The following is an 18,899-nucleotide window of genomic DNA, read 5'->3' on the forward strand; positions in this document are numbered from 1 at the left end:
GCCGCGACAACTTCTTACAAGTCGACCCCAACCGAAAAATGTTCATAATTATCCAACAAGATCGCGGTGTCCATTATTCGCAAAGTAGCGAGCGAAAGACAAATTTGTGGCAGGGCGGATGGCCTCTGTGGGAGGGTTGTGTCGCCCCTCTGGTTATAATTATAATATGGGGTGAAAGTTTCGTGGTCCACCAGCAGCTGTTCTACTGAGGTCGCCAGCGGAACTGAGCAAGAGCGGATTCCGGTTGAGGACGATGCGCCATTCGACCACAGTTTATTCAGATTTATTCAGTCTGATGGGAATTGAAAGTCAAGTCTTCGGTGTTGTTGAGGAACGTCAGAACGATTCACGTCACTTTCCATCGCGCTCAAGGATGTGATGCTGAGTTTTCTTCCTCTCTTGAGCTGGTGGAGCTTCAACTGTGGCTTCTGGCAACCAGGTCACGTGGCACTACCGAAGCCATGACCAGGGTGCCCTCCAAAGACCCAGGCACTTCACTCTCAGACACCTGGGTTCTGTGGGGATTTTGGGGCAGGAACTGATGATTTTTACAAGCCACAGCGAGCGCGGTTTCATATTCTCAGGGTTTTTGTATGGAATTGTCCATATTGTGAGGCCAACTTATTCCTAAGTATGAACCGAGATGATTCCTTAGACAAATAGATCTAATTTTATAATCAATTCTTCTCGAGCTGCCAGCCGTATGAGGAGGTCAGGTTACTAAAGAACCCTGACGATCAGGACGAAGCTGGTTCTCGAAACGTTGGTGTTTACAACACAAGCTCATGAAATCACCAATTACACCGCAAGGTAACCCGCTTACCGTCAGCGATGTCCCTTGGAGGAGAAACCTGAGCCTCCCCTCTTCATATTTTATCCGCTCATGCGCGAAGGAGCTCGCTCCCTCGCTCGCTGAGTTGCAATTGTTCAGTGTGTCCTGCGCCGGCCGCTTGGTTCGACTAGCGGCTCGATCGCATTTCATTTGTTTCGATAAGTGATGTGTGCGAACGTTTCCTGAAACACGCAGACTTTGTGGAAAATATCTGGCCTGAAAGTAAGTTGCTGTTAAAACTTTTATCCTTTTGTGGCCAACTAGTCATTTAAGAATCCTTGTCTCACTCTTCGTGATAAATGGAGCACAATTTTTGGTGAAAAGCGAATAGTTCTTTGATCCTTCATATTCTTCATTGTTTACGATGTGTTGATATGAACTTTGAAGTACCCACTGGACGAGTGATCCGCCCACGTATAAGATAACGGAGGTCCGAGATTTTTGAGAGTTGGAATGTTTAAGCAGTTCACTGACTAACAATTTACCATTAGCAGTAGAAAATGTTCACTTCCCGTTGGAGGCTTCGGAGCACCGAACTCTCGTGGCTGAACGTAAATTTTACTGCAGTTTGTTGAATGTGACACGACGACTTCTGATTAATTCTCGTTGCGATATTTTACTGGGCAAAATCAAATAGCACGAATGACAGTTCAGAAGCTTTGTTAGATGCTGATACGAAATTATGTCTAGAAGGAAACAGACAGAGAAATCTTTGATTGTTCGTGATTTCTTCACCACGATGTGGAACAGAGTGCAAGATAAAGGTGAGTTTGACATCAGGACAGTCTTAAATGATAGTAACAGCCACCACCAGCGCGACAAAGTTCCAGAGTTCATCAACAAATCGAAACTGCATTTTACGAGAAGAATTTAGAATTCGTGGCAGTCAGGTGCTTGGAATGTTTTCTGCCATTCAATTCAGAATCTTTTGTTTGCGTTCGAAAGAAGAATATTAAGGTGGGCATGTAGAAGGTGAGTTCTTTAAACTTGGGAAATGCAGGCGTAGAAAAGAAATAGGTCTGGTTCGATGTTGGCTGTATTCCTTTGGCTCAGAAGGGAGAGACTGGTGGCGACCTCCAGGGGGAACCTTTGTGTAGTTGAGCGACGATCAGCTTCTCAAGGAAGTCTCTGATCCAAGCAGGTCCTTTTCTGGACTGTGGAATGTTCTCGGAGGGTCGAGAGTCAAAGCTTAAGCTTCGTCGTACCTCAGGAGTCAGACGACAAAGCACGAGGTGGCAGGTGGTCGTGGGCGTTGATTGTTTCGTGACATCAGAACCACGTGAACTGCCGAGGTTACGTAACTTCGTGTTGGAGAAGATTGCTGGGAAAAAAAGTGCGGGAGGAAGCGATTGTGTCCTGGATATGACGGCGGAAAACTTAGTGCACTTCGAGTTTCAGAAAATCTAATTATTTCCCTTTTTAATTTTCATGCAAAAGAGAGGTTTGGCACTTGGTCGCATTTCACTGGTCAGCGCCTTTACGTATTCACGTAGTCCTGAGTTTGAATCTCGGATCGGAGACTGGCTACTCGAAAGTTTTTCCCCACTTCTCGGTCTCTCCAAAACGATGCTGTGAGGTGTCCTTAAAGCCGTCAATATCTTCATACCAGAGGCTGGAAAGCCAATGGCGTTCGCGGCAGGAAGGTGAAATTGGTGAGGAAGGCGTCGATGTCTGCCTCCTGAACGAGACGCGCCTTGAATCGAATCGAGCCCTGAGGTTCGCAAACTCTTTGCCGCCGACCCGAGGGGAAGGAACAGCGAAATTATGCCGTGGTGACCTCTTCGTACACATCCATCAGCTCCGTGAGGACATCCAAGCCACAGCGGCTAACCGGCCCGATTTTCCTCCTGTGCAAGCTAATTATCGCAAACTTGCCTTCTTACCTGGAGCAAACCATCTCATCATATCTTCACTGCCGAACGCTCGAAACGTCCGCGTGTCCTAGCACGCGGACTGGAGTGGCCCAGGAAGAATGTTTGACCCCGAACAAGGGCTGACTGGTGGCTGCCATCCTCGGGTGTCCCGGAAAAAGCGGCCATCCCAACTGAGGTTTCCGTGATTCTCCTACGCTTCAAGGCAAGTTCCAGTGCAAAATCCCACAGGGACACTTCGCGCGCCTCACCCAATCACAGAGACCTTAAGCCGAAGTGATCCCAACATTTGCGGGTTCATAAGTCAACCAAAATCCCAGGACAAAGGACACGTTGCCTGATTGGATAATCTTCTTGAAAAGTCAAGGCCTTCTGCCACGACAAAGTTGCCGTTACCCGCGGTTAGGTTTTGAGGCAAGGGACGATGTCTGGCGCTTGCGCAGAACTCCTCTCTAAGCATTCTTTGCTCTGCAGGGCTGTCACCCGAAATTGCATTTAAGTCAAGATGTTTTATTTTAAAACAACCTTTTTAAAGCCAACAGGGAGAGAGACATTTTGACTTATTATATAGCATCAAGGTCACGGTCCTCTGCGGTTGCCAACTTTTACCTAAGCCAAATCCGGACATTTTTACTCCCACCCCCGTTCTTCGGTATTTGTGTAACATATTTTAAAAATTTCTTAGATCCGGCGTAGTTCAGTCTACTGGCTGGAAGATCGGGGTTCGATCCCCAGCAGGGGCAGCGTGCAGACCTGCTCTGGAGCCCACCCAGCCTCCTGTCCAATGAGTACCGGGGTCCTTTCCCGGGGGTAAAGCCGGCCGGGACGTGATGCTAACCACTCACCCCATCTAGTGCCGAGGTTAAGAGCTATACCTCCGCTCCCCACCCCAAATGACCTGCATGGCGTATAGTGGGACAGCTTTTTCATGTCAAAGTTTTAGAGCTTTCCTGCTTTCGAAACCAGAATAATGGTTTCTCCATTTGGAAAGCAATTTTCGTGCGTTTAAAATTGCTATAATTGTTTGAAATAAAAACTGTTGTTGGAGTTTAATTTGAATTTAAGCTGGAAACTTATTACGTAATCAAACCATGCTTTTGCGCTATAGTGAAAGTTCAATGAAAAAGAGACCTTTTCATTCACGGGGACACAGCGATGTGATTTCACGTCAAAACACGACAATTTACGAACACAAACGCCAAGGCCATAGGTAAAACGTGTGCAGTGGTGGCTGAATATTCGCCTTAAACAGCAGCTGACAAGTTTTCTCCGCTCTCCGAGTTCATGGAATTTGCAGATTCGGTGCATTTCATGTTGTAGTTGGAATGCTCTAGGTTTTCGACGATTCGCTTCATTCTTGCAAATGTTTTTCGTAACACCGAACACTCGCTCCACGAAAACATTCGATGGCTGGAACAAAGGAGGTTAGGTTAGCGTGACTTGGGAATTTTTCTCGCTTTCTTTGTTGTCAGAATGACTTGGTTCAAGCAGTTATCCTTTAATGAGGGCCGTTACTTTGTTGAAATCACAGATCTCCGAAAATAATGGTCGCCAACAGATTCAGAAACCTAAGCGGTCATCCACATCGAGAGGTCCGTCGAGGTTTTGTGCGGATCGCAGACTCTGCGGACCGAGACGAGCCAGAATTGAAGCTTACTGATGCTTACCACGAGTTTAGTTCTGGAAGAATTAGTTTATCGCGATTTAAGAATCATTTCCACGATCAAGAGACGTCCACGTCGCTCTGTTCTTTGTCTTGGCTCGAAAATAAAACTTTTTTACTCTCCAGTTTTTAATAAATCTCTCCTCAGTGGAACAGAAGCTGGAGCGGGGGAAGAAAATCTTTGAACTCATAATTTCCTTTGCAGTGGATGAGAATTCAATAGACGCTATAATTACCAACATTACAGCATCAAATTACAGGAGATTTAGTCCTCGTTTGTCAGCGTTGTGTGAGATGTGGTAATTACAGAGGCCAGCAACGAGATTAGGCGAATCCAATGACTTTTTTTTTAACTTCGCAGATACTGACTTGTCGTTCGCGTAATTAAATGAGCAGATGTCAGCTCCGTTCGCAACCAACTTCCCCCCCCCCCCCCCCGACATATCTGTCTTAGGGGTAAATTCTTTAAGCCTCGGATGTTTCAGCTGAATCTTCGTGAAGTTTAAAGCGCGCATCTCCGTATCGAGGTATCGAATGGCAATCGATACAACTTCAAATTGCCTTCATTTGACGGAAAACTGACCACTGTCTGCATTTTTCAAAATAGATTGTAGTGACGGGGGTGCGAATACATTTTTGAGACCACAATGGATTCTGGATGTTAAATTATAATCAGCGCAAACAGAACGAGACGACAGTCAGTTTCCGTGGTTTTGGGACAAATAACTGAGGTGGTGTTTTGCAACCTGATAAGTCAATATTGTTTCTGTTTTGTTCCGGATTTCACAAAATACCTGTCAACAGTTGAACTTCGTAGATTTTCCTCTCACTTTGCTAATATGACGCCCTGCATCTTTGACGTCCTGTTTCGACAGCCAGTTCCAGGAATCAGCATTTCGTAGCCACTCTTCGTTAAAGTGACATTGTCATAGGGATTTGAGAATTATTCACATATAAGAACCGGCGTAGTTTTACCAAGGTGAGCGAGGTCCGAGTTACTGATTGATGAGAATGGTAAGGAACTGACTCGCGGCGTCTTTTGCTGCTGAAGGCAAGAATCGAACACTGGACGATATATCAGAAGTAAACCCACTGATCTGAACACCTGTAGCTGTAAAAATTAGTGGCTCATCCACTCCAGGTTCAGTTCTTCCGTGTGTCGAGTTCGTGTTCGTCAATGTTGGTTGGTGACTGTGGAATATTACGAAATGAGCATCCGGGGAACCAGAATCGTTTCGAAAAGGCAGGTATCATATTCCTGTCTTAAAAAAGACATTCGCAGCAAAGTTTCCGATCCTCCTAAAAGCCGGATATTCGGCTTCCGGTCGAATATTGCGACCGGAAATTGTATATTTCGTGCAGAACCCGGAAAAACCGGATAGTTGGCGGCCATGACGTCCTGTATTAGAATCTATAAAGATTCTTCAACGATAGAATGAAGAAAATATCTGTTATTGGGGTCAGGAGTGGCGACAGTGGCTAGGTTACATTTTCGAATGCAGTTCGAACGCAAGCGATTTGGTTGTCGCCGTGAAATTTATTTTCGTTGGCGTCGTGTTGTGATTAGTTTAACTTTTATTGAATATATTTTGCGATATGACATTTAATTCATTGCAAACTACATTAGCAGCGTCCATCTTTTGCTGCTGGTAGAATCACGAGACCCCGCGATTGACTTTGTTTTGAGTTAAAGCTGAGGTTGAAGAGCTGCTGTTCTAGCTAGTAAATGTTTTACAAGCCCGCGACTAATGGTCCTAGTTTGACGCAGTCAAAATGCTTGCGACATTCGCTATGAACTAGGGATTTTTTCATTCGACCTGCTTATTCGTGATAAAATCTTGGCGACTGCCTTAAACGCTGCACACCTTTGTACCGGAGGTTTCTTTTTGTTCGGTTGGTAGACTTGTCTGACCTACTGCGATGAAGAAACCTGTGAAAGGGGCAACGATTTGCAGGCTGACGGCTAAGTCCGGTGCAGAGGACCTTGTCGCTTCAGAAACATGAATTAACTACGTAATACAATTAAGAAACCCCTTCAAAAAATAATACAGATGTTGAAATGGTCAAGGCATTGCCCGCTGTAATAGGACCCGAAGGTTCAGCATCGTAATTACAAAAGCCAGGAATTGGACGCCTCGTAACCCATTTTTATGTTCTCCTCACATCTGCTTCTAATTTGTCATCATTTTCCATAATTTCGTACATTTTGTGCGTGACGTAATTACGGAGATAATTGTAATTTCACCAGCTTTGCTCTTAGATCGTGTCATCACAAGTTAGGTTAGGTTAGGTTCTGTTTACGATTTCTCATTCGTGGTGCCAGTCGAAGTCTAAAATCTCACTTGCCTCCAGGCGCCTTGATCTTATATTCACCGGCTGTTTCTTCTGTCTCTCTTGAGAATTGTGTTTTTGTTGAATTATCGACGTCACTAAGTCGGACATTCCACTGGATTACGTTTCGACGTCCGATGTGTGCGCCTTGAAGCAGCCGATACCACTTCCTCGTGCACGTCTCGTGCATTTCACAAAACCTTGGCACGTGAACCATCAGCGAGAAATGCCACCGGAAGGTAAGAGGTGCAGTCGAGTTTCGTCGTCTTACGCGTTTGACTTCGCTCGCTGTAATTCGGACGGCCCGATTTCTTTTGCAAAGGCGAGGGACGAGGATGTCAGAGGCAAAGACATCGCTGCTTTTGTAGTTAGAGCCAACAGGACTGTTACAAAGGTTTTTTTCTGAGACCGACATCAGTTCCTGCCCCAAGCTTCTTCGAATTCGTAATTTTGTTTCAAATTCCTGGTTGCTCGCAGTTTTCATCATTACAATTTTCCTTCCAACAAAATCTGCGCAGAAATCTTCAGTGTTTAGTTCGATTTCGTTCCTTTGTCTCTCACGTTTCTGCAGCGATAGTCGACCTATCGTTTTCAACGCTCTTCGACATTTCGTAATTTTCGTAAAAAAAGAGCCTTTTCGGGAAAATAACAGCGAAAAATACAGCCGCTATCACGCGCTCCAATAAACTGGAAATTCAAGTCGTAGTTCGTATTCTTAAGTTGCTATTCGGTTTAGTTGAAATCAAGGAAAATGTTCAACTGGTTTCAACTTCACTGGAAACTTCAAACGGTCCTTTCAGTTGACATGAAAAAGTGTTCAGGAAATTTGTTTGGTCTCGAGATGCTTGAAGTCCGGAGATCAAGAACAGGTGGGCTTTCCCCATCAGGATTCCTGGCGTGTATTCTCACCTTCTTTAAATGCAGAAGGACTTAAGATCTGTCAATGCTCAAAGTGAGTTAGTTTTCATGAGGGACTTTTACAGCTGCTCTTAAGATTATTGAGTTGAGTCAGAATTTGAGGATTAATTTTTTGAATTCACAATCATTCTTCTGGATTTAGTAATTCTGAGAAACATTTCAGTGATCTTAATTTGGTGGCATTCCGGAAGCGTCGTCTTTATTGTGAATCCAAACACTTTGTCAACAAGATTGGGAAACACGGAGCAATTTTGACCCTGACGAAAGGTGTCCACTCTGTCGACCTTCTCTGACAAACGTCGTAAATATTGACAAAGCGGAGAATCGGGATCCTTTAGAAACCAGCTTCCTTATCTCATCTCGTCGTCGAAGAAGTTCGCTCCTTGTCAACCAAACTTACTCTCCAATGAAATGCAAGTGACTTCGAGGCACGACGCAGCTAAAAGGTCGGAGATCTTTCGTAAAGTTCACTACGTTCAAGGCCTCTAGCGGCACAGCGCGGAACTATGGCTGAATGGAGGTCGCGTGATGCCAAGAAACCTCTCGATGAATGATTCAGTGCCAGGCTTCAGCACAGACGCGGCCGCGTTCTGACGTCGTAAGTGGCGTCGCCCTGAACGGAGGGAGAAGTAGCTAATATTAAACCACACGTGTGTTTTAAAGGAAACGTAAGTTTGTTTCTGCCATCTGGTGGTATTATTCTGAACTGCATTTATTACCCATGATCCTGCAGAAAGAGAACTGAGTGACTGTGAAAATAAAATGTTTGGCTGTTACACGCGACTTTCTTTTGGGTTTTGCGAAAATGGAGGTAACAATTCTCTCTCTCTGTGACGCATTTGTTCTTAAATTTCGGACGCTTTAAGCCTTCGAAGGATTTGGAGGCTGTGGAGATAGCTCATAAGAATGGAGCCATTCTGTTGTGCAGTTATCAGACCACACGACCCATCGCCTCAGACCTTTTTGAAGCCGCTCGAAACATTCTACGTCCAACCAATCACCAAATGGCAGCGTTGATATCCAATGCGGCAAATGGGTTTCGGGCTGTGACCTTTGACCGAAGTGACCTTATCTCACTTAATCTCAACACACCCGATGGCATTTTTAATGGAGACCCGACTAGGGAAGAACAACCCCCCGGGGGGGGGGAGGTTACAAAGCATTGCGCCCAACTTTGCAAATCTGCATCAAACTACAAATGTCGCGACAAACATCGATTAAATATCAAAATGAACTCTTCTCGAGCTACCAGCCGCGTGAGGTGGGCGAATGAAGAGAACACCAGCGTTCCGAGAACCTTCTACGCCCTCGTCCTCAGGGCAGAAAAACAAAAGAACGAAGGAAGGAAAGTCCTGACGCAAAAGAAAATAGAAGCGAAGATGCGATGACCGAAGTGAACCAGCTTGGAGATGCAGTAAGTTGTCAGCACTGTGAAATGCGGGCGCGAGAGTCATCTGCTGGGTAATGCAAGAACAATTCTGGCGTCTGTTTCCACGATTTTTGTCCGCGCTAATGCGACTTAAGTGCGCAGTTCCTTGCTTCAACACTTAAAACGTATTTTACCACTATCTGCAGAAAGTAAAAGTTAAGTAAAGCTGTTCCACTGTACGCCGTGTAGGCGCTTGGGGGGGAGAGGCCGTGTAGCTCCTACTCATTCCTGACCTCGGCACCAGATGGGGTGAGTGGTCAGCGTCACGCCCCGGCCACTTTACCCCCAGAAAAAGGCGACGGTACCCAATGAATAGGAGGCTGGACACAGGGGCTAAAAAAAAATCCTCGGCCCCCGTCGGGGATCGAACCTCGGTCGTCTTATCTGTAGTAGAAGGCGATTTGTGAAATCAGTTTCTTAAATCGCAAGCATTTGGTTTTTTGTTTCTATTAGCCTCGTTAAATCGCCGTAGAAAACTTAAGAGACCACACACGAGTTGACGCTTAGGAACGAACGAACGAACGAACGTCCCGACGTCGCTTTTAAGCTGTCACGTGACGCGGGAATTTAGAGGACGCGCTATTCTCACGTGCTCTGACTCTGGCGTTTGCAGTTTTTCACGTCTGTCGTGGGAAAATCGCCGAACCTTCCTTGCCCTTGCATTAGGGTCAACTGAGTCTGCCTAATCTTTGGGCATCTCGTGCTACACAATCGCTAGTAGCTGCAGAGGGGGAGGGGAGAATGCTCCGACGCCCACAAAATATGCGTCTGCGCTGTTTTGTTCGAGCGAATAAACACTTTCTGTCAGGAAACACGCGGTACGAATGGATCATTTTCTCGCCGCTGATACAGAGCAGGAACTAAGTTAAATTTTCATGGCACGGAACCTGAGCGTTGTTAACAACTGACTCTCAAACTGCCCGCTGGGGGGGGGTGCTCCCCGGATCGAGGACCCGTGGAGATTTCAAGGGCGGCGTGAGAACGCCACTGGCTGCATTTTACGGTCGGTTTCCTTGGCAACCGTCACGAAAAATGAATCGAGTAGATTTCGATATTTGAACGGCGATGAAACGCCCCAGGGGAAGTTGAAACAAGTTTTTTTTTAAAAAAAGGGGGGGATTAAATAAAAAACTGTTTAGAATGATATGACAGTAGCCGGCATGGTGTGAAATCGGAGCGTACGTAGTGCCTCGAGAAAATAGTGTATTTTGCTGACTGGCAAAATGCTTAAACACCGGACGGAGTTCAGGCTACGTCGGAGAACTTTTTAAAATGGACCGCGTTATTAAATCACTTTTTCTCCGGAATGTGGAAAGATTACTTTGCCTTGCCCGGGTCATGTGGGTTTGTCGTACGTTCAGGAGTGGTCAGTGTTTGCAGATTTGCCATATTGCTTGCTAAAGAGTAACAAACACGATTCCTGACCAATTCCTGCCCTACCGCGCACCCAAAGACACGTACAACGAGAGAGAGAGAACATTCGTATCCTTGCCCTAGTAAGGCCCGTACCCTTACGGCGTTTTTGCGAGGGACCAAGCAACGATTTTGGGCGGTAGACGCCGCGGAGACCGACGGGCGTCGGTTGCTTCCTTGCCCTCGTCTGCGGCTTCGGCGGGAAGGTCTTCCTCTCCGACGACGAGCTAACCCGTTTGAAGACGCCTCAGAACTTGCAACGTAACAAATCTAGAGGATTCAAATTAAATTATTTGGTTATTCCGTGAAATCACAATGTATTTAAAATAAGATAATTAAAATAATTAAAATATCATTCTGTGTTCCATATCGAATAATCGATTTACAATTGGAACAGTTACAACATGTTTCGGTTTTATTAAACCATCATCAGGTGTAAAATTATATTAAATTTAAAACTCAATTACACACCACGAAAAATTGTAAAAAATTATGATGCTGTAATGGGATCGGGCATGAAGACTGGGAGCTGCTTTAGAGCAGACCGGAAGTCACCTGTGATCGGAGCTACCGGCACCTGTACTACGACAACCCCGGCCCAGGGAGAATTTTTTGGAGGGAGGGGAGGATGAGCCATGTCTCATGGCTCGAGTAGCCTATCTGCTCTCTCGAAGTTCTTTGGAGTCGGCGGCTTCGAGACCCAGATGAGACAGCAGGGCAGACAGTCTGTGTGTGTGTGTGTCCGCCGGGCAGAGAACGACTCAGCTTGGAGACAGATAGGTCTGATATTTTTTGGGTTGTAACCCCCTACCGGAGACTGAGCCTTGGGAGTTTGTTCTCCTTTTGAATTTTTATATATATTTTTATTAAATATCCCTTGTTGTTTAATCGGGGGTTCATTTATTAAGTTTTTTGGCTTAACCGCTATTACCATCCCACAACCGTACCACCTCCCGGCCTGGGATAATTTGGTCCAGTCACGAGAGCCAGTAGGGCTGAATTGCCACTTCACAGATTTTGCAATTATGGAGAAGAATGTTCATTCCAAATTAAAACAAATATATTCTGCAGAGAACTTGTGAGACCTACTGATGTTTTAATACTCCAATTTATATGATGAACTATCATTATTTATAAATTAACAATCATTCCATTTATTTAACTATTTCCATGCATAATTTAACAAATTTAACTTTAAATTCACATAATCTGTATGTATGCTTTTTAACCTATGAAAAAGCATTTTTTAAATATATATCATAATAGAAAATTTCAAAGCCTAACTCCACTAATCAAACATAAAAATGAAAACTAAAAACTAAAAGGTAGATTTCCTGTTCCACATTCTAATAAATATGAAATCTGAATATTCTTCAAACATGGCCACTCTCCAGCAATAAAACTTGGTTTCTGGAGACCACAGCCCAAAATTGGAAGAAATCTGTACAATATTTATGACAATGGAAATAAAACAATTATATCAATTATTTATTTTAATCCGTCTGATCACAATATAATTTTATTTAAAATTTATTATAATTAAGATAATAAAATATCATTCATATTCCTTATCGATTGATCGATTTACATTTCGGAACAAACAAACAAACAAAACAATTACTTCTTTAAAACAGGGAAGGAAAACCCTGACAGAAAACCAAGGGTTGAAGGGGCTGCATAGGAAAAGAGAAACCAATCCTTCTAAGGGAAAGAACCCGGAATAAAAACTTCTGGAGGACTATGGGGGTTGGACATCGGGCTAAGAACCCAATTCTGGAAGAAGCTGACACACTGAAAGGGCCGTAGTGGTAAAGAAGAAGAAGAAGGACATGTAATGAATATCGAAACTTTCATTAGGTTTGTACGTCTTCCTCCTCTGTGTGTGTGTGTGCGTGTGCGCGCGCGCTTGGGAGTGTGTGTGGCGTGTGGGGCGTCTGGGGCGTGGTGTGGGGGTGGTGTCTTGTCGTGTGGTGTGGTGTGGTGTGGTGTGGTGTGGTGTGCAGTCGTGTAGTGTCGTGTCGTGTGGTGTGCTGACGTGTCGCGTGGTGTGTCGTCTCGTGTGGCGTCGTCTCGTGTGGCGTCGTCTCGTGTGGCGTCCTCTCGTGTGGCGTCGTGTCGTGTGGCGTCGTGTCGTGTGGCGTCGTCTCGTGTGGCGTCGTCTCGTGTCGTGTGGTGTCGGCCCACACCACAGTACACCACACGACACGACAGCACACGACGACACGACACGACGCGACACGACTGCAGAACACACCACACAACACACCAAACCACACGATACAACACGACAGGACACCAGGCCCCACACGCCCCACGCCCCACGCCACATACACACACCCAAACGCTCGCGCGCGCACGCAGACACACACAAAGGAAGAATACATACAAACAAAATGAAAGTTTCGAATTTCTTCATTACATGTGCGCTTCTGCTCCAACCTCTTCTTCTCTAGCACTACGGCCCTTTCAGTGTGTGAGCTTCTTCCAGAATTGGGTTGGTAGTCCGATGTGCACCCACCCACCGTCCTCCATAAGTTTTTATTCCGGGTTCTTTCCCTTAGAAGGACTGGTTTCTCTATCAATATGCAGCCCCTTCTACCCTTGGTTTTCTGTCAGGGTTTTCCTTCCCTTAGCCTTTGGGGATTCCTCCCCTACCCACAAGGCAGTGGGGGCACTGAGCTCATGTGGTATTTGATGGGTGTAGCCTGCCACCAGCTACACTCCCACGCTCTCCGGTCTTGCCGCCTCGGTCCGGGACTGCCCCTTATTCGCAGCTAACCCTCATATCACTATCCGCCACCTGTCGCCAGCCCAGTATCTGAGGCTCGCCCTGGATTACGACTGAAATAAACAAACACGACGTTACGGATACGGATCCTACACATCTCCGTTACACTTTTTCGCCGAATGACCCTTCCGTGTAGACGTATTTACGTCAAAATCATTGCTTTATATTATGGAACTCTTAAGGTTCATTATCGTGTTCAGATCATCCACCTACCTAAAGTCAATTGAATCTGTTAAATTTTGTGCGGTACATGTCTCAACCATCTCATACTCCTTGAATTAATCACTCTAAAATGTTAAATTGAATCTTAAGTATGAAGTTCCCCATTGAGTAAGAAACTAAACTAACCCCCCCCCCAAAGGGGTGGTTAGTTTTGTGTCTTATCCAAGTGTTTTAACCCTTGAATGCGCAGTATGACTTGAATGAGTATTATTATCAGTATCAGATTACCTTGTTGGTGTCAGTACGTCTTCTCTCACTTTTCTCCATTTCTTAAATAGTTTTCTGTCGCTGTTCGGAGACGATGTGCTGCTTGCAGAGCAGTGATCATGCGACTGGCTTCGCATTTATTTATTACGTTATTTGTTTACTCGGCATTGTTGTGTTTCTATACCAACACAACAATGCAGAGTATAAACAAATATCTGTTGACATTGTTTGAAGACGTCACCTTCTGTCACCGGTATCTAAAAGACAGACACAATTGAAAATATATAAATAACTTTATATTACTGTTAATTAAATTAAGCAATGAAGCTATAACAAACCCATCACAGTTTCTAGAGTTCACCTCAGTGAACAATACAAAACACATACGAATGTGTTCAAGGTCTAAAATTTGGGTTTGTATTTTTCTGTGTTCATTGTACACGATTTTCAGATTCCGTAATACTACAGATTCAGAAATATAAGATATGAAATGTTGACAGATGAACCACGGTTCCTGAGAATCTGACGTAAATACGTCTCTATAATGTAATGTAATGTAATAATTCTTATATAAGATAAGTACCTGTGATATTCTAAAACGTTTTTACCAGCACAAAATTATCTATTCTACGACGCACTTATTCTACAGCCGATTCACAGCTCAGCGCTTTCCGCAATAACGAAAGCGGATTGTTGACGGCAGTAATGTAACACAACAATGCCGAGTAAACAGATCACGTAACAATTAGTTTCTTAGATAACATAACTTCATTGTTATATTACCTGGGAAACGTCAAACTTCATTGATATGTTACCTGGGAAACGTCAAACTTCATTGATATGTTACCTGGGAAACGTCATCTGTTTATCAACAAATAAACAATGGTTACCTACATAGTTACCTTACATTACATTACATTACATTCATCTACCACAGACCCATCTTAAGCGTAACTAATTCAATTTAAATAAGCAATGTCTTAATCAAACTTTACTCGATTGTAAAGCAGGTGTGACGTATTTACGTCAAATTATCCGGAACCATGGTTCCACTGACAACTTTTTACATGCAAAACAAATTAATTAGAATAATGGCCGGTGTCAAAAGGAGGGTATCTTGTAGAAAATTATTTCGTAAATTTAATATACTTCCACTTGCAAGTGAATTTATACTCTGCTGTCTATCATGTGTGGTGGAAAACTTAGATAAATTTAAAAGAAATACAGATGTACATAATTTAAATACAAGATGGAAACATGATCTCTATGTGCCAAATCCTAACCTTACTAAATATCAAAAAGGAGTCTACCATACAGGCATCAAGTTATTTAATAATCTTCCACCAACAATTTAAAAGTCTACAATTATGCTATAAAGGTATTCAAGCCTGCATTGAAATATTACCTCTTCACTCACTCTTACTAATCCGTAGATGCTATCATCTCTGCTGAAATTTTTTAAGCTTTATGTATATCTGTAATCTATACGTAAAGCAAGTTTTGCATTTCTTTTTAAAATTTAAAATTCTGAGGTTTTTGTATATTAATTTGTTAAAATCTTGAGTAAAAAACTAAACTAACCCCCCCCCAAAGAGGTGGTTAATTTTGTGTCTTACTCAAGTCTTTTAACCCCTTCCTTTCATTGTATTTATCGCCTAAATATAATTTAAACACAGAGGCGTCAGTTTTCCTAAGCAGTTTGACTCGAATGAGTATTCTTATCAGTATCAGATTACCTTGTTGGTGTTAGTACGTCTTCTCTCTTTTTTCTTCATTTCTTAAATAGTTTTCTGTCGCTGTTCGGAGACGATGTGCTGCTTGTAGAGCAGTGATAATGCGACTGGCTTGGTATTTGTTTATTTATTACGTTATTTGTTTACTCGGCATTGTTGTGTTTCTATACCAACACAACAATGCAGAGTATAAACAAATATCTGTTGCCATTGTTTGAAGACGTCACCTTCTGTCACCGGGATCAAAAAGACACACAATTGAAAATATATAAATCACTTTTATATTACTGTAAATTAAACTAAGCAATGAAGCTATAACACACCCATCACAGTTTCTAGAGTTCACCTCAGTGAACAATACAAAACACATACGGATGTGTTCAAGGTCGTATTTTTCTGTGTTCATTGTACACGATTTTCAGATTCTGTAATACTACAGATTCAGATATATAAGATATGAAATGTTGACAGAGGAACTACGGTTCCGGAGAATCTGACGTAAATACGTCTCTATAATCTAATGTAATGTAATAATTCTTACATAAGATAAGTACCTGTGATATTCTAAAACGTTTTTACCAGCACAAAATTATCTATTCTACGACGCACTTATTCTACAGCCGATTCACAGCTCAGTTCTTTCCGCAATAACGAAAGCGGATTGTTGACGGCAGTAATGTAACACAACAATGCCGAGTAAACAGATCACGTAGCAATTAGTTTCTTAGGTAACATAACCATTGTTATGTTACCTGGGAAACGTCAAACTTCATTGATATGTTACCTGGAAAACGTCAAACTTCATTGATATGTTACCTGGGAAACGTCATCTGTTTATCAACAAATAAACAACAATGGTTACCTACATAGTTACCTTACATTACATTACATTACATTCATCTACCACAGACCCATCTTAAGCGTAACTAATCAAAGTTAAATAAGCAATGTCTTAATCAAACTTTACTCGATTTTAAAGCAAGTGTGACGTATTTACGTCAAATTATCCGGAACCATGGTTCCACTGACAACTTTTTACATGCAAAACAAATTAATTAGAATAATGGCCGGTGTCAAAAGCAGGGTATCTTGTAGAAAATTATTTCGTAAATTTAATATACTTCCACTTGCAAGTGAATTTATACTCTGCTGTCTATCATGTGTGGTGGAAAACTTAGATAAATTTAAAAGAAATACAGATGTACATAATTTAAATACAAGATGGAAACGTGATCTCTATGTGCCAAATCCTAACCTTACTAAATATCAAAAAGGAGTCTACTATACAGGTATCAAGTTGTTTAATAATCTTCCAACAGTTAAAAGTCTAAGTTATTATATAAAGGTATAAGCCTGCATTGAAATATTACCTCTTCACTCACTCTTACTATTCCGTAGATGCTTTCATCTCTGCTGAACATTTTTAAGCTTTATGTATAGCTATAATCTATACGTAAAGCAAGTTTTGCATTTCTTTTTAAAATTTAGAATTCTGAGGTTTTTGTATATTAATTTGTTAAAATCTTGAGTAAGAAACTAAACTAACACCCCCCCCTTCGGAGGGTTTTCTTTTGTGTCTTACTCAAGTCTTTTAACCCCTTCCTTTCATTGTATTTATCGCCTAAATATAATTTAAACACAGAGGCGTCAGTTTTCGTAAGCAGTTTGACTTGAATGAGTATTATTATCAGTATCAGATTACCTTCTCTCACTTTTCTCCATTTCTTAAATAGTTTTCTGTCGCTGTTCGGAGACGATGTGCTGCTTGTAGAGCAGTGATAATGCGACTGGCTTGGTATTTTTTGATTTCTTTGTTGTGAAGCGTTATTTGTTTACTCGGCATTGTTGTGTTTCTATACCAACACAACAATGCAGAGTATAAACAAATATCTGTTGACATTGTTTGAAGACGTCATTTCCTGAAGACAACGAAAATCACAAATTTTTATAGTAGAAGACTAGAGCAGGGCGCTCCTTCCGGAGCGCGTTCTCTAATCTGATATTCTACGTCTTTACGTCGCTGTTCTTGTTCAGTCAACTTTCTACGTCCATCCCCACCCTTGCAAATCTTCGTCTTAAAATCGATCATAATAGTTTTCGTAATCGTAATATATCGAATGAGGATCAGTTTACCTTGTGAAGTTGTTGGAGTTGGTACTTCAAATACTTGATGACGTCTTCTTTCGCTTTTCTGATGTTTTAAGCCAACTGTCAGTCGATAATCAAGATTGCGGTCTGCTGCTTCTGGAGCAGTGATAATGCGACTGGCTTGATATTTTTTGATTTCTTTGTTGTGAAGCGTTATTTGTTTACTCGGCATTGTTGTGTTTCTATACCAACACAACAATGCAGAGTATAAACAAATATCTGTTAACATTGTTGATTGATGACGACGAAATCACAAATTTTTATAGTAAAAATAAAAAAAAGATATTTCAGCTACCACAGACCCATCTTAAGCGTAACTAATTCAGGTTAAATAAGCAAAGTCTTAATCAAACTTATCTCAATTGTACAGCATGTATGAAGGGAATATTTAGAATAAAGCCAATATATAAACTTCCTTTCCGTAAAGACGTATTTACGTCAAATTCTCCGGAACCGTGGTTCCACTATCACTTTCATTTTTTTTTGGGGGGGGGGGTGTCTACTCGGTCGTGACTCTGCGTATGCACTTTCGGTGCCCACAACGAAACTGAAAGCCAGGGCTGGGGCTCCGACGTGCTGGGAGTGGTGACGAACTCCTGTAATCCAACTACTTAGAGGCTAAGTGTTGAGAAATGACTTGAGGTTGGGAGTTCTGGTGTTCTGTGTCCCACAGCTAAGCTCGGTATCAATATGGACACCCTGGGGGGAGCCCGGGGCGGCCAGGTTGTTTAAGGAGGGGTGGATCGGGCCAGAGAGGAAACTCACCCGTATGATGCTGTAATGGGATCGCGCATGAAGACTGGGAGCTGCTTTAGAGCAGACCGGAAGTCACCTGTGATCGGAGCTACCGGCACCTGTACTACGACAACCCCGGCCCAGGGAGCATTTTTTGGAGGGGGGGGAGGATGAGCCATGTCTCATGGCTCGGGTAGCCTATCTGCTCTCTCGAAGTTCTTTGGAGTCGGCGGCTTCGAGACCCAGATGAGACAGCAGGGCAGACAGTCTGTGTGTGTGTGTGTCCGCCGGGCAGAGAACGACTCAGCTTGGAGACAGATAGGTCTGATATTTTTTGGGTTGTAACCCCCTACCGGAGCCTGAGCCTTGGGAGTTTGTTCTCCTTTTGAATTTATATATATTTTTATTAAATATCCCTTGTTGTTTAATCGGGGGTTCATTTATTAAGTTTTTTGGCTTAACCGCTATTACCATCCCACAACCGTAACACCTCCCGGCCTGGGATAATTTGGTCCAGTCACGAGAGCCAGTAGGACTGAATTGCCACCTCACAGATTTTGCAATTATGGAGAAGAATGTTCATTCCAAATTAAAACAAATATATTCTGC

The 18,899-nt window shown here is 43.0% G+C and overlaps 2 long non-coding RNA genes and 1 pseudogene across 2 annotated transcripts; 2 read left to right on the top strand and 1 right to left on the bottom strand.

The window, feature by feature from the left end:
• Positions 1-926: 926 nt before the first annotated feature.
• LOC147870873 (uncharacterized) lies at positions 927-2,486 on the top strand. Its single transcript, XR_015533080.1, has 2 exons — positions 927-1,054; positions 2,442-2,486. It is a non-coding gene; the product is annotated as an uncharacterized LOC147870873 (long non-coding RNA).
• A 9,982-nt stretch (positions 2,487-12,468) lies between these two features.
• LOC147870874 (uncharacterized) lies at positions 12,469-17,782 on the bottom strand. The gene is made up of 5 exons (XR_015533076.1): positions 17,541-17,782; positions 17,110-17,326; positions 15,411-15,637; positions 13,696-13,931; positions 12,469-13,298 (listed from the first exon to the last, which is right to left on the bottom strand). It is a non-coding gene; the product is annotated as an uncharacterized LOC147870874 (long non-coding RNA).
• Positions 17,783-18,130: 348 nt separating this feature from the next.
• On the top strand, positions 18,131-18,391 carry LOC147870875 (signal recognition particle RNA; annotated as a pseudogene).
• Positions 18,392-18,899: the final 508 nt, after the last annotated feature.

The sequence above is a fragment of the Zootermopsis nevadensis genome, unplaced genomic scaffold (genome assembly GCF_977971745.1).
Source record: "Zootermopsis nevadensis isolate Lab colony 2312 unplaced genomic scaffold, Znev_1.0 Znev_ptg000085l, whole genome shotgun sequence".
NCBI lineage: Eukaryota > Metazoa > Arthropoda > Insecta > Blattodea > Termopsidae > Zootermopsis > Zootermopsis nevadensis.